The following is a 9,360-nucleotide window of genomic DNA, read 5'->3' on the forward strand; positions in this document are numbered from 1 at the left end:
CCCAAAGAGCATCATCCAGCTTAAGGCTCCAGTCTTTTCTAGCATTCCCTACTGTTTTTTCAAGAATACGTTTCAACTCCCTATTTGACACCTCTACCTGGCCACTCGTCTGAGGGTGGTAGGGTGTTGCAACCCTATGAGCTACGCCATACTTTTGGAGCAACATGTCAAATTGCCTATTACAAAAATGGGATCCCCCATCACTGATGATGGTCCGGGGGGTCCCGAATCTGGTAAAAATATTCTTTCTCAGAAATCTCATCACTACTCGAGCATCATTTGTGGGTAGAGCTTCTGCTTCTACCCATTTGGAAACATAATCAACCGCCACAAGAATGTATTGGTTGTTGTGTGACATGGGAAAAGGTCTCATGAAGTCTATGCCCCAAACATCAAATAGCTCACACACGAGTATACCTTGTTGAAGCATCTCATTTCTCCTATAGATATTTCCTACTCTCTGACATGCATCACAGTATTTAATATAGCTATTAACAACTTTATGCATTTGTGGCCACCAAAACCCACTTTGGAGGATTTTTGCCACTGTCCTATCTGGCCCGATGTGGCCACCTGGTTCCCTAGAATGACACATATTAATCACTGAATCTACCTCCTCTTCAGGTATGCATCTCCTAATTATGCCATCAGTGCAGAATCGAAACAAATATGGTTCTTCCCAAAAATATTGTTTGTTTTCAAACATAAACTTACGTTTTTTTCTTGCATCTAAATCAGGGGGAAGAATGTTACCGACTTTGTAGTTCACGATGTCCGCAAACCAGGGGAGAGATCGTACCGAATACAATGTTTCGTCCGAAAATACCTCCTTGATTGTCTCATGCTCTAAGGTTTGTTGATCTGACTCTAACCTGGATAGGTGGTCTGCTATTACGTTTTCCACCCCTTTTTTGTCTCTGATCTCGATGTCAAATTCTTGGAGTAGTAAGATCCAACGGATCAGCCTAGGTTTTGCATTCTGCTTGCTCATCAGATATCTCAAGGCTGCATGATCAGTAAAAACAATTACCTTAGATAGCACCAAATAGGATCTAAATTTGTCAAAAGCAAAGACTACGGCTAGCAATTCCTTTTCAGTTATTGAATAGTTCTGTTGTGCATCATTCAAGGTTTTGCTAGCATAGAAGATTGGGTGAAAATTTTTATCCACCCTCTGCCCAAGACAGGCTCCTACGACCAGATCACTGGCATCGCACATTAACTCAAAGGGAAGGGACCAATCCGGGCTTACCATAATAGGTGCTTCGATTAATTTCTTTTTCAGTAATTTGAATGCAGACATACATTCTTCATTGAAATCAAAATCAGCATCCTTTAGTAATAATTGAGTGAGGAGTTTAGTGATTTTTGAAAAGTCTTTTATGAACCGTCTATAAAACCCCGCATGTCCTAAAAAGCTCCTAACCAATTTTACATTGGTAGGAGGTGGCAGTTTTTCAATTACCTCAATTTTTGCCGGATCGACCTCGATCCCTTTTCCCGACACCTTGTCTCCTAATACTATACAATTTTGGACCATGAACTGACACTTTTCCCAATTAAGTGCCAAGTTCTTGTCTTCACAACGTTCTAAGACTCGATCCAAGTTTTCAAGACATTGGTCGAAAGTAGGTCCTACAGCATTAAAAGCATCCATGAAAATTTCTAGGAACTCCTCGACCATGTCAGAAAACATAGCCATCATACAATGTTGGAATGTGGCAGGGGCATTACACAATCCGAAAGGCATCCGCCTATATGCGAAAGTCCCATAAGGGCAAGTGAATGTGGTTTTCTCTTGATCCAAAGGGTCCACAGGAATTTGCATATAGCCGGATAGCCCATCTAAAGTACAGAAAAATTGGTGCCCTGCCAACCGTTCCAACATTTGATCAATAAACGGTGAGGGAAAGTGGTCTTTATGGGTGGCCTCGTTTAATTTCCTATAATCTATGCATACACGCCAACCCGTAACCTTTCTATTTGGGATTAATTCCCCTTTTTCATTTTCCATTACCGTTGTTCCCCCCTTTTTAGGCACGCATTGAACCGGGCTTACCCATTGGCTATCAGAAATCAGAAAGATGATACCTGCGTCGAGGAGTTTTATAACCTCGACTTTTACTACCTCTTTCATGTTAGGGTTGAGCCGTCGTTGAGGTTGGGCAGATGGCTTGATCTCTTCCTCAAGGAAAATTCTATGCGTGCAGATTTTGGGGTCGATGCCTTTGATGTCGTGGATCGACCATCCAAAGGCCCTTTATGTTGCATCAGCACCTCCACCAATTTTTCTTCCTGTTCAACTGTCAACAAAGAAGAAATAATAACGGGTAAATTTGTGGGAGGTTGAAGAAAAACATATTTCAGATTGTTGGGTAAGGGCTTAAGCTCCAATTTTGGAGGTTCCTCTAACGAGATTTTGGGTTTAGGTTTGATCTCACGACCAAGGTCGTCTTTTCTACCATTAACCCAATAACATTTTTCAGGTGGGAGATCTTCAAATGGTTCATTCGAGTTTTCACATTCCTCACCACCTAGACCGAGTTCTAAAGAGGCATTTCTTATGCTAAGGTCAACTTCCTCAATACATTCATCTATTAGTGCATCCACAAAGTTACAACTTTTGGAGCGTTCTTGAGGAAATTTTATAGACTCATAAACGTTAAATGTTACCTCTTCGTCCTGCACCCTTAGGACCAATTTACCTCCATGGGCGTCTATCAGTGTCCTACCGGTTGCAAGAAACGGTCTCCCAAGAAGAATGGGGACGGAGTCATCTTCTTCCATGTCGAGGACCAAAAAGTCGACCGGGAAGATCAGTTTGTCCACCTTCACCAATACATCTTCAACTATGCCTCTAGGCCGTGCGATCGACCTGTCCGCCAGCTGCAGTGTCATGTTTGTTGGTTTAGGCTCTCCGAGTCCCAATTTCCTGAAAATTGATAAAGGCATAAGATTAATACTTATTCCTAAATCGCATAATGCCCTATCTATGTGCATGTTGCCTATCCTACACGGGATGGTAAAGCTCCCTTGATCTTTAAGCTTGGGGGGTAATTTATGGGTGATTATGGCCGAGCATTGTTCTGTTAAAGCCACTATCTCATTTTCCCCAAACTTTTTCTTTTTCGACAACATGTCTTTAAGAAATTTTGCATAGTTCGGCATCTCCTCTAGTGCTTCCATTAATGGAATGTTTATTTCTAATCTACTAAGGATTTCCGAAAACCGAGCAAATTTCTTATTTAAGTTGGCCTTTTTCTGCTTCTGAGGGAATGGCAGTTTTGGTGTGTAAGGCCTAACCATTTTTTCTACAGCTACTTCAGGAGCTGGAGTTTCAGATGCGGGACCGGGGTTGCTTACCACTTCCGGTTCCCTACTTACCTGAGGTGACGGATACGTTTGCGATGGAGGTGCCACGAGTGTGTCCACTTCCTTTCCGCTCCTTAGGGAGATGGCGTGAATTGCCTCTTCTTGTAAGAGGAACGCCTCTTGGCATTCCCTTTCTTCTTGTCTGATTGTGGCAAGCTGGTTACTCAGGGTCCTGCAGGCCTCCTCGTTGGCTGCCAATCGAACGAATATCTCTCTTAAGAGGGTCATTATTCCTTCTGAGTACCCTGTTTGCCTGCCATAAAAATCAGAGTTAGAATGGGGACATGGAAGGGTATCCACGGGTGCCATGTAGGGCGCCGGTGGATATCGTGTATGCTCCTGATCTTAGTAGTTGTAAGTTGAGGGTTCAGAATTATACCTTTGATGATTACCCAAATAACTTACATTCTCACCTCTAGGTACGTAATAGTTGATGTGGCATACCCTACCGGGGTGATTCTGGCTGCATCTCTCGCAAAATGGTGTCCTTGGTTGGTTATTATGGCTGTATGAAGCCACAAGGAAATCCATTTTTGTGTTAAGATTGTTCATGGACGGATCTGACGCTCTGTTGTCCATAGTTGCTGAAAGAACGATTTTTATAAGTACAAGTAATGTTACAGAATTTAAGTAATCAACCAGTATATATATAAACAAGTATAACGATATTAACCAAGGATATATTCACAAAGAATGCCTAAACTAACAAATCGACCTTTGGTTCGATATTGCAGAAGAAATAAATCCCCGGCAACGGCGCCAAAAACTTGATGCGTCCTCGGAGAAGACTCACTAAGGGATAAGTGTACCCCGTCGTTATCAAGTAATAAATTTCTGGTTAAGACCAGGTTATCGTCCACATGATTTATTTCTGCAAGTACCGAGCTACTCGATCTCGGATGTTATCTAGGCTTAGGGGGTTTTGAGTTGGTTTGTTTAAATTAATCTACTCCTAGGTTGAATTATACTAATCCTAGCTAAGTTATCTAATTCTAACTAAGTTATTCTACGTCTAACTAAGTTACTCTACCCCTAATTGATCTTTTATTAATGCAATTATCCGAAGGAACTTGGTATGAACGATAATAATGAAGATAGATTATTAGGTCTATTGAATAAAAACCTAATCTGAGTCACCTGTATTCAAGGCGATTAACCCTACTTACCCTCCTGAGGTTTCTAGCGTGTGATTCCCTAAGGCCGAAACTAGGTCTAAGGCTCAGTAAATTGGCGCTTAATCAACTAAGAAGTCGTCAATCTCCTAGGCTCTGACTAGGTCAGATTCAGCTCGCAATATGTGCCTACTAGATTTTGGGGCTTTTGAATGAGTTAAACCAATTGAATAAAGCGTAAGACAGAGATTAGAAAAATAATCATAGAACAAAACAAGAGCTAAATTATTATTAAAGGCGAAGATAAATGTCACAAGATACAATAAGTTAAGTTCGGCAACTGTATCAAAGAGTACAAACAAGGAAAGATAAAAGAAGATACAAAAATCCCTTTCAGGGAACCTGTTTACTCTGCAGCCGGCGACTTAATCTTAAGGACGGACCTTGAGAATTCCTCGAGAAAAAGCTTTGAAGGAGCTTCAATGGAGGTTGGAGAAGATGGAGGAGATGGAGAGGAATTACAAGGGGAAAGCTAAGATAATTTACAAAAACGGAAGATGTCTAATTTACATTGGAGAAACTCTATTTATAGACGCGGTTCGGGCCTCTTTTTGACCTATTTTCATGTCCTTGTTGGTGTAGGAAGACGTGGGGTCAATCGTGGCTTCGTGGGGGCGGAATTGGTCTTTTTGACCAATTCCCGCAGGTCTGCTCGCCGAGCAAGGCGAGCTGCTCGGCGAGCAGGGCTACTTGCGACGAGCAGCCCCCTGCTCGGTCGTATTTGCCTAAATTGATCGTAAAACGAGCCTGAACGACGAAAAGTAAATAGAACGTTTCCAATTTCTAACTAACTCATACAAAAGCATTTAAATGCGAGAATTGCTCGCTTATTAACTAAATAACGCTAAAACCCGTCCTAAAACCGTACCCAAAGCTAGGGGTTTTTGACCCCTATCATGTACCACCACAAAAGTCACATTCATCAGAAAATGAAGGTTCACTATGAATGGAAGACACATTCATCTTGCTGATTTGCTTAACAAGTTGTTCCACTTGAGTTGTCAGCTTTGAAACGACATCAGAATCTGAAATCTTCTTCCCATCACTCCTCACCGAGTGCCAATTGTAACTTGTATTGACCACCCTTTCAAAGAGATCATATAGAGCTTGTGGTTCAAGATCTTCAGGGCTACCATTTGCAATAGACTCAATTTGAATTTTATAGGTATTGGTGACTCCATTATAGAAATTCTGAACTTGCATCCACAATGGAATGCCATGGTTTGGTACCCTTCTCAAGAGCTCCTTGTAACGTTCCCAAGCCTCGGCTAACGACTCATTTTCTTCTTGCATAAAACGAGAAACCTCGTTTCTCAACTTGATAGCTTGCCGTGGTGGGAAGTACTTCATCAAGAACGCACTAGCCATCTCTTGCCAAGTAGTTATTGATCCGGGTTGAAGGTTCTTCAACCAAACTCTTGCTTTATCCTTTAGAGAGAAAGGAAACAGCTTTAGCCTTATAACATCATCGGCTACCCCCCTATTTGTTCTGAAAATGTTACACATTGCAACAAAATCTTGAATATGAGCATTGGGGTCTTCATTGTGGTATCCACCGAACTGAACAACAGTTTGAAGCATTTGTATCATGGATGACTTGATTTCGAACAGGTTGTTCCCCTCATTAGGTAGCACAATACATGATGAGTTCCCTTCAGTGGTAGGTCTGGAGTAATCTCTGATTCTCATGACTGGTGGATTATTGTTTTCACCTTCTACTTCTTGAACAGGTTGTTCTGGTACTCTTCCAGCCATTCTTCTTTGTCTTGCTCGTCTAGCTGCTGCCTGGTTCCTTCTACACGTTCTTTCTAACTCAAGATCGATAAGAAAGGCTGTACTATTAAACAAACAGATTAAAAACACCTTGTTTCACAGAAATTTTCAAATAAAATTGTTCCTTTCAATCCCTGGCAATGGCGCAAAAAACTTGTTGTCCTCAAAACAGACTCTAGCAAGTGCACTAGATACAAGTAATAAAATGATAAGTAGAGTATCGTCTCCTCAGGGATTGATGACCAAATTTAGAAAAACCTTGCAGAACAGGGTATTCGTGGTGTGTGATTTTCTTTAGTTGAGAAATGATTTGATATGGTGAATAGAAATACTAATGATAAAGATTGAGTCTAAGAAAATGTGTTTTGGTTATGATAAAAAGAGGGAACAGGCTAGGCCACATCGGAACAGGATACATTCAGCCTCTAAACATCCTATTTATTCATGAATGACATAAAGTGAAGTCAAGGTCTCTATTTTAAAGCTCACTTAAGTCAACTTTCATGTGTTCTTAAGATTCTAAGATGTACTACAACAATAAGGGCCCTTAATGTTGGTTCTTTCTTGCATTACAAGCGAAACAGCATTTCTATTTAGAAAACCCTTGATACAATCCCCTAATATTCCTATTTTGGGTCTTGGACGTTTGATAGAGAGTTCGGTGAAGATGAAAGCAGTGTCCTATCATTCATCTAACACTAAGATACATGCATTTAGCAATAGAGTGAAAGCTTTATCAAGCACATCAACATATAGCATCATTCATTCATAAATAAGAAAAATAAAAGACTTATATAACCAGCCCTTGCTGGGCAAGCCCGTTCAGTTGACTACTCACTCATAATGATGAGTGAACAACCACAGAAATTGCAATAACTCCCCATTAATGGAGTTAGGTCTCCAAATTAAAGAGAACTCTCGTGGAAGATGAAGTTTCAGCCCCCTAAAAAGTTATCTCTCTGTCCTCACACAGTAATCTATTTAATTAGGAGGAAAGACACATAAAATATACTAAAAAGTACTAAAAAGTACACTAGACAGACCGTTCTGACAGATTATGGCCACTTGAACACTTCAAGGCCCTAATCTTCTTCAACAAGCTAGATCTCCACTGGTCCCACGTCTTTCCTTAGCTGTCTTCCATCTCTTTACATGCTATTACCCTTTGGTCCATAGATTTCCCTTTAATTTGTCCTGCAACGGGCTGTTTGACAGCAGTTTCCATTTTTCTTCACAAAATCTGAAATAAGGGTTATTTAGTCCTAAATTGATAATAATTAACATCCCATAAGCTCATTTTTAGTGAAATAAAATATGGTTATTAGGGTCAATTATGAACCCATCAGGGCTCATTCGATAATGTGGGAGGCTTGGTAAGCTAGCCCCAGGCACAAGATCGATATGATGTTGGATGTCATGGTAACCCACTTGGAAGCTCTTCAGGGAACAGATCTTGATAGTCGCCAAGTAGGCGGGTCACTTCAATCGGCATCTCCCTTTCGCTTCTTTGGGCGAATCCGTGATTCGCCTTAACCATTACCACATACACCATTTGGCTCTCTTCACATTCGTTGACAAATGATTTGTGTGTAGGGCAGACTACCAAGGTAGACTTCTCGTCAGCCTTTGGCTCTCTCATCATTGGCGTAAGTACAAACTTTACCCCCTCCTTCACAAATCTGCAAGTGTTCTCTCTTCCTGCATGGGTGACGTTGTTATCAAACTGCCAGGGTCGGCCCAACAATAGGTGGCAGGCATCCATATCGACCACATCACAACAGACTTCATCACTGTAATCACCAATCACAATAGGTACCTTGCATCTCTGGGTCACCCTAAGTTCACCCACGCTTTTGATCCATCCCACCCTATAGGGGTCGGGATGCACCTCCGCCATTAATCCGAATTTTCGAACGGTGCTACTGCTCACAATGTTCTCTTGGCTCCCACTGTCTATTATCACATTGCATCGCCCGCCCTTCACAAGACAGCGGGTTCTGAACAGTCAGTGCCTCTGATCTCCCTCTATCCAGCTGGAGACCAACAAACGTCGTACCACATGAATGGCGTATCTCTCTTCGCCTGCCTCATCATCATCTTCTCCCAAGGGTTCACAAAACACTTCATCCCCTTCGTCACAGTCATCTTCATACCTCTCCATCATATTGGCACTCTTCCTCCTAGGACACTCGTTGGACCTATGGCCTAGCTCATTGCACCGAAAGCATTTGAAAGGTGTTGGTCGGGCGTACGGGTTGTTACTCTTAGGTGGTATAGGTGCTTCCTTGTATGGCCTAGTATCTCCGGCAGATCCTCTTCCCACACTGTTGACCTTGGCCCCACTGGCACTCGCCACTTGCTTGCCTTTGTCATAAGACCTCACGTTATCTCTTGATGCGGTTACTGTGAAACCTCACTAAGGGATAAGTGTACCCCGTCGTTATCAAGTAATAAATTTCTGGTTTAAGTCCAGGTTATCGTCCACAGGATTTATTTCTGCAAGTATCAAGCTACTCGGTCTCGGATGTTATCTAAGCTTAGGGGGTTTTGAGTTTGGTTTGTTTAATTAATCTACTCCTAGGTTGAATTATGCTAATCCTAGCTAAGTTATCTAATTCTAACTAAGTTATCTAATCCTAGCTAAGTTATTCTACGCCTAACTAAGTTACTCTACCCCTAATTGATCTTTCATTAATGAAACTATTCGAAGGAACATGGTATGAACGATAATAATCAAGATAGATTATCAAGTCTATTGAATAAAAACCTAATATGAGTCACTTGTATTCAAGGCGATTAACCCTACTTACCCTCCTGAGGTTCCTAGCGCGTGATTCCCTAAGGCCGAAACTAGGTCTAAGGCTCAGTAAATTGGCACTTAATCAACTAAGAGGTCGTCAATCTCCTAGGCTCTGACTAGGTCAAATTCAGCTCGCAATATGTGCCTACTAGATTTTGGGGCTTTTGAATGAGTTAAACCAATTGAATAAAGCGTAAGACAGAGATTAGACAAATAATCATAGAACAAAACAAGAGCTAAATT

Source organism: Euphorbia lathyris, chromosome 3, assembly GCF_963576675.1.
Source record: "Euphorbia lathyris chromosome 3, ddEupLath1.1, whole genome shotgun sequence".
Lineage (NCBI taxonomy): Eukaryota > Viridiplantae > Streptophyta > Magnoliopsida > Malpighiales > Euphorbiaceae > Euphorbia > Euphorbia lathyris.